Source organism: Lytechinus variegatus, chromosome 16 (assembly GCF_018143015.1).
Source record: "Lytechinus variegatus isolate NC3 chromosome 16, Lvar_3.0, whole genome shotgun sequence".
NCBI classification, from domain to species: domain Eukaryota; kingdom Metazoa; phylum Echinodermata; class Echinoidea; order Temnopleuroida; family Toxopneustidae; genus Lytechinus; species Lytechinus variegatus.
Window position 1 is genome coordinate 18,724,021 of NC_054755.1, and position 7,354 is coordinate 18,731,374.

Genomic DNA, 7,354 nt, shown 5'->3' on the forward strand with positions numbered 1-7,354 from the left:
AATACTTGATTAACCTTATGGCCAAGTTTCATGAACTAGGTCCATATACTTTCTAAGTTATGATGTCATTTCAAAAACTTAACCTCAGGTTAAGATTTGATGTTGACGCCGCCGCCGCCGTCGCCGCCGCCGCCGCCGCCGTCGGAAAAGCGGCGCCTATAGTCTCACTTTGCTTCGCAGGTGAGACAAAAACAAGAGTTTTTCCCTGCAGTAATCTATGAGAAGGAAGCCAATACATGAGCTAATGCAAGTATTTTACAATTCACGATATTCATCAGCCGATGGTATTTTTTTTAATTTGCACTGCTCATGATATCGGTGCCCTCTCTTATACGCGTCTTGTAACTAGGCTACGAACAAAGAAGGAAAATGACGACAAGATCATTGGTGAGTATCTGCTCAACTTCTTACATGATTTTTCTTAATATTTCTCGGGTAAAAAAAATAAATGTACGTAATGGGGGGATATGTACTTCTTTTCCATTTACATAATTGTGTGGCTTGCAAGTTAAACAAATCAAGTACTTTGGAGCAACATAGTTTTCTCTAAAAACTCTCCTTCGTGTGGGCCAATGGCAATGCCTTGCCGTGCCCACTCACACAACATGCGAGGTTAGTAATACTAACCTCGCACAACGCATGTGGTTTCATAGTGGACTTTGACGTTTTCATTCATCACACGAATGTGAGGGAATGAAAAACGCCAAACGTTTCAGCATTTCTCCACTTTCGTACTCTTATTGTAATGGTTTAATTTTGTTTTAAAAATAAATTGGAAATTATTTATAAAAGTGTTTTTATCGCTTACAAGTACCTCCAAGTCTCAACCAGGATACTCCGTTCGATCCGTCCTTAATACTGCGGTGGAAAGTACGCAAACAACAATCGAAAAGCAATTTTTCGTATCGAACATTCTCAATTCAAGTCGTCAGCGCATAATAGGAAATTGTACCAAAAATCAACAGGTTACATCTCATGTACATACTTATTGGTAAAGTACGCCATCTTTTGACAAGATGATGATGAAAGTGGATTGAACGAGCAAGAAAATAATGCTGATCGCCTAGAATGCAGCTAGCTTGCAACACCGTAAACAAAGGTACGGTAGGCACTTAAGAACCAAGTTTGAAAGGACACTCGTAAAATTACGTCACTGTCGCGATGAATATTCATTAGATCGTGGTCGTGCGTGTTCAATACAAACTCTCTGCATACATGCACTCAGTGTGTATTGAACACGCACGACCACGATCTAATGAATATTCATCGGCGAGAGTGACATAATTTTACGAGTATCCTTTCAAACTTGGTTCTTAAGTGCCTACCGGCTTGGTGAATAATATCGCGCGCCCTCTTTAGGCAAAAATTGATATCCACGCTGAGCAGAAGTTATCTACGTGAAGATCACGAAAAATGCTCTTATTTTATTAAAAAAGACAGCAGAGAGAATTCAACGAACGATCCATATGGTTCGGTAAGTGTTATAGAACAAGTATAGTGAGTGATTGTATTACCGACCGGCCTTGTATTACCGAACGCGAGCATATGCGTCAGAAAAAATAATCAAATACGCTCAAACCTTTGCAACTTCCTTCCAAAGGGAGCTTAAATAGAAAAATGATGAAAAATTATCAAAAACACAATTTCGAAGTCTTTATATCCTCAAAACAATAAAATATGGTCAAAATAGCTCATCAGTGACTTTGTTGTTTTCCCAACTTTTCCCACACAAAACACACGTTCGGTAATACAATACCTTTTCAAGTGACCAAAATATTTCATTTGTGAAGAGGGGTCCGATTGGAAGCTGATGTCGTAAAAATGAAAAACAATTTCGGCAAAATTTCTGCATATTTATATTTTGTAGGTATTGTGTATTTATGGTGAAAGTTTGGTGAATTTTATTGGAATAATGTGTTTGATGTGATCAAATTCATGAAAAGTGTTCGGTAATACGATCCACTACCATACAATTCTTAGCTATGATGTAAAGTCATAGTTATTATAGTAAAAAGGGTGTGAAAGATTCGCGTGCACCAGGTGCATATGAATCCTTCAGGCTTCACACACGAGACGATTTGAAACCATGAGTGTGCCGTGCCAGGCGTCATGGCCATGGGGAGTAAGCCTATGTAGTACTAGTAAATACTTTTACTTTCCAGACGCCTCCAGGCTAGTCAGGCAGCGAAGAAGAAAAAAAAAGAGTTGCTGAGTCCAGCTGATGAATCGTCAGTCACCGTCGGCGTCAGTCAACTTGTTGCAATGCCAGTGACATGAGTGACATTCTCCTCATTTATAGTACAAACAGATAATGAGATAGTGAGATACCACTAAGCCTAGTATCAGCACTGGAAATAATGTTTCTCAATTAAACAAGAAGCAACACAGATACAATTTTACAAATCACACTCTAGATCTATACAAAGGCAATGCAAAGGCGAGTTCAATGCAAATCAACTCATCCAAATCTCTATTGAAAATACACACACAAAATGGCGACTTTCACAGTGACATCATATGCTGAATATTGAACATTTTAATCATGAACAGTGACTACTTAAGACTACTTTGATACCTCTCATTAACGGAAAATGTATTTCACATCTCTCTAAAATATCAACAATCTCACAATTTACCTTGAAATGCTCTGAACTGGGTGCTAAGTATAGATAAACATCAGCTATCGGAGGTACGTCGGGGGCTCTTTTTTCAGGACCTGCGAGCAAATTAGTCTATATGACGTCATAGTATTGTTTCGCGGAGTTCGACTGAGGGCGATAGAGTGAAAAATATGGAAAAGATTCGCCGCCTCTTCTCGAATCCGTCGACGATCGATATATCCGGGTCAAAAGGGCTACGAAGAATGGGAAGATTTATAGATGGAAACATTTCCTTCACTGGCGCTTAGATTGATAAATAAAAGAAAAATTGCACACGTCAACAGTACTACACACACCGTACTGTAAATGTATTTTTAAAAAATCACTATTAGCAGACATTACAAATAAAGAGGCGACGTAATGTATATTTCTTTCGTAAATATACTCCAGCAATAATTATTTACATTTGAGAATGGTACCCTCCAGGCACCTATCCACGGAGGATTAGTCTATTGTAACTGGGGGTGCTGAGCAATGTCACAGTACCCCCAGTAATCCTCCGTGGCCAAGTCCATGGTACCCTCCTTGAAGGCCCCTAGAAAATGCACGTATAGACCAGGGGGCGTTTCATCAATATTTTCATCCGACAAGTTGTCAGATATGACAACTTTCCTGGATTCTGATTGGTTGAGAAGCACTGTTACTATAGTAACTGTCGGATAAAACAGGACTTGTCAGATAAAACGTCTGACAAGTCCTTTCATGAAACGCTCCCCAGTTCGTAGTTACTTCATGGGCAATTTTGGTCAAATGACCTTTCATTTCTTTCATCATGATAGGCAGATTTCAAAGCAAGATATGACGTAAGCTTGCCTTACATAGCAGGATGAAGAAATTGAATAGACCAGGTGACTAGAATAGCACACAAATGAACACTTAAAGGGGAATGAAACCTTTGGAACAAATAGGCTTGTGTAGAAACAGAAAAATCAAAGAATAAGAATAAAGAAAGTTTGAGAAAAATCGGACAAATAGTGAGAAAGTTATGAGCATTTGAATATTGCAATCACTAATGCTATGGAGATCCTCACATTGGCAATGCGACAAGGATGTGTGATGTCACTGATGAACAACTTTCCCTTTGGTGGACTGTAAAATACCCTCAAAATGTCTCTTTTTGCTTTTTCTTATGATCAAACAAACTCTTTATCCATGATGTATTCTTAAAAAATATGTATTACATGCCCTCATGTAGACAGAACACATGATTTGTGGATAGATGTGATAAAAGAGGCAATTCTAGTGAAATTTATACTTAAGTAATGGGGAGAGTTGTTCACAAGTGACATCACACATCTTTGTCGCATTGCCAATTTGCTATCTCCATAGCATTAGTGATCGCAATATTCAAATGCTCATAAGTTTCTCATTATTTGTCCGATTTTTCTCAAACTTTCGTTGATCTGTTTCTTTGATTTTTCTGTTTTCACACAAGCTATCTTGTTCCAATGGTTTCATTCTCCTTTAATGAAGGCATTTGTTGCATCCCTTCTTTGAATGCATATCTTAGCATATTGCACAATGTACTTTGCAAACTGTGAAATACCAGTCGTTCGTGGAAGTATTGTTGTTTTTGTGGATGTAAATGACAACGACAATTCAAAAGAATATATGAATAATCAAGACATCAAAGTTGGTGCTTATCTCACTACATTTTAAAGCGCCATGTCACTTTAGTACAAATGGCCTTCTTGGGGACCGTTTCATCAACATTTTTGTCCGACAAGTTGTCAGATCTGACATCTTTCCTTGATTCTGATTGGCTGAGAGGCGCTGTTACTATAGTAACTGTCGGATAAAACGTCCGACAAGTCCTTTCATGAAACGCTCCCCATGCGTAGAATATTTTGATCATGCGCAGAAAGGAACTAGTCTGCTGGGCAAACCGAAATTCGAAATAAGGGTCTGAATGTGCAGCCTACTCATGCCTTGTGTACTGAAGGCTCTCTCGCTCCTGTATTGGAACACCAAGTTTTGTATGTGCTAGTCTTTGCGTGGAGGCACACTTGTTGATCAAAGTTCCAATTAGGGTCTGTGCCTGCATGCAGACTAGAAAGGAACTACGAACTGGCTTATTGGCGTGTAACAGTGTTGTAGTCAAGGCTCAAACCTCCAAGGCCAAGGCTTTAATACCCATGCAAGGCCAAGGCTTCAATACCCAAGGCTGAGGCCAAGGCATGGAAACCCAAGGCCAAGGCCAAGGCCTGAAAACCTCAAGGCCAAGGCCAAGGCATTTCAAACTTAAGATATACAGAACAATGAGCTAACAATGCTTAGGCCGCTAGACATCACACATGGCAAAAATGTATGTGAGCGAGCGGACTGAGCGAACAAAGAATTTCACCCTTGTACATTTAACATGTTTAAAACAAAAATAATTTCATGATAGATTTAGACATAATATATTATATACAATTTTTTTTGGGGGGGTGGTTCAGAGCCAAAAAGGCACTTATATACCAAAATGGGAATTTTTGGTGCTAACAGATACATGTATTTTCAAAATGAGATTATCAACTGCGTGAAGTAGTTGTTTGTTTTGTAGAAATTAAGTTGAGCAAAGCCTTTTTAAATTTATTTCTTATTGATAAGATAGATTTAGGTTTTACTTCTCAGCGAGAAAGTGTAGCGAGCAAGCAGTTTTGAAAAGAAAATCAATTCTGAAGTTGTAAAACTCGATTTTTGGTCAATTATGGGGTTAATGACTGTTAAATCACTGTTGCGTGATGTTGCCGGTACGAACCACGATCTCAAACTTCTGGACATGTGTAATAAGACATGAAAATTAAATATTCTGAGCTGTTTTTGTAATCATGAAAAAGATGTGTATCTAATTAAAGAAATAACGCTAGATAATGTACAGATCAGAAAAGGAAGCATTTAAGGACTGCATTTTTAATAGGATACATAACTCACCAATCAAAGTAATGCGAGCGCAAAGTGCGAGCTAAAAAAAATTGTGATATTCCAACCTGAAAACTGGACATTCTAAGCATTTTTTGTGTGTAAACAGGAATAGAATGAGTACAATAATTGATGCGAGTGCAGAAAGCGAGCCAAAAATTTGTGATATTCCAACCAGAAAACACCATTCTATACATTTTTGTAACAGGATTACATGTAGTACTGTACTAACCAATAACTGATATAAGCATGATTCAAAATTTGTGATTTTCAAACGTAAAATAAAATGTATTATTTTTACTATTAAAGAAGGTATTTCTTTTTGAAAAAGGGCAAAATCGTTCTGAAAAAGAAGGCATTTTTGACTTTGGAAAAAGAGGTATTTTTCCTACAGGAATTTTTTTTTTGGGGGGGGACAAGAGAGCACAGAGCGCAAGCTGAAATTTTCAAATGCTGACTTGAAAATGTGTCATTTTTAGGATTCTTGCCAGTTTTCATGTTTTTTCTGCTTACAACCACTTTCAAATTTCAATTCTCATTTCTTGTATCTTCTACACCTATTTTACCTAAAAACCAGAATAAAGAATACTTACAAAATAAAGTTATATTCAAAAGGATACAAAATAAATGGGGTGCACCCCATACCCTTAGTTGGGGGGGGGGTAAATCTTGATTATTTCCTGAAACATTTAATTATTAATAATTATTAATAATATTATAATTATTAATTATATATCATTATTTTAATTAATCATTATTTCTTGAACCCACATTGACACAAAAACAAATACGTTATTTCATTGAATTTTTTCCCTTTGTTTTGTCAATCTGAGACACTAGACCCAAAACAAAATGTATACAATTTAGAAAATTAACTAATTTTGCAGTATTTTCTGCCTAACCAACCACGCCCATCTTTCTTACCCCCTTACATATTTCTCTCCCTTATCCTCTCTCTCTCTTCCCATTCCTCTTTCTAGTCTCTTTAAAAATATATCAGACCCCCACCAAAAAAAAATGAGAGAGAGAGGAAGAAGTTCCACCACCAAGAATAAACTTAAAATAGGAGGATAAAGGAAAGGAAAATGTGGAGTAAATTTGATATTATTTTCTAAACATACTGTCACAATCTTTCCAAAAAAAAGCTTTTCTTATAGCAAGAGGGTGACAAATTTTGTTCGCTCGCTCGCTTGAATCGCTTTCAACTTTTTTGGCAGAAATTTTGTTTTATATGCCATGCTTGGCCCCTCTAAATTTTTGGCTCATCATGCCATTGACATACATGTAGCCAATTTGGATATAACAAAATTAAAGTCTGTGTTCAAGTTTTCCAAATCTTTTCAGAATATAATTAAGACTTAAATCATTCTTGTTGGCTAAAGAAAATAATACAAGGAAAATCCTAATGGAATAGAAATCAACCTTGTTATAAATCATTCCTTAGAGTTAGCTATGTTTAAAGTATGAAAGTTGTTGTCAAAATTGCAGTCAGATCTGTCAGAATTATTCCTTTCATCAAAGCACTATAATCTTGATCATAATCATTATTACTGTCATTATTATCATTATTATTAATATTGTCATTATCATCATTAGTCATGATTACAACACATTACCAATTAATAGTTATTTTTCATCACTGCTGTTTTCTTTGTTACAATGTGATGATAATTCTTAATAATGATGATTTAACAATTACAATCGATGACACAGCTAGTACACTTACTGCTGTTGCTACTGTTACTGGTGACTGGTAGTTGTCAGGCGCGCCGGAACACTTTCAGTTTTGG

At 36.7% G+C, this 7,354-nt stretch overlaps 1 protein-coding gene across 2 annotated transcripts in view; it reads right to left on the reverse strand.

Moving 5' to 3' along the window:
- LOC121429594 (probable ubiquitin carboxyl-terminal hydrolase FAF-X) overlaps window positions 1–2,755 on the reverse strand; it is a 93,506-nt gene extending 90,751 nt beyond the window's left edge. For both annotated transcript variants that reach the window (XM_041626703.1, XM_041626702.1), the window contains exon 1: window positions 2,637–2,755. The gene's annotated coding sequence lies outside the window, so the exon portion shown is untranslated. The remainder of the gene's footprint in view (window positions 1–2,636) is intronic.
- Between the last annotated feature and the right edge of the window lie 4,599 nt (window positions 2,756–7,354).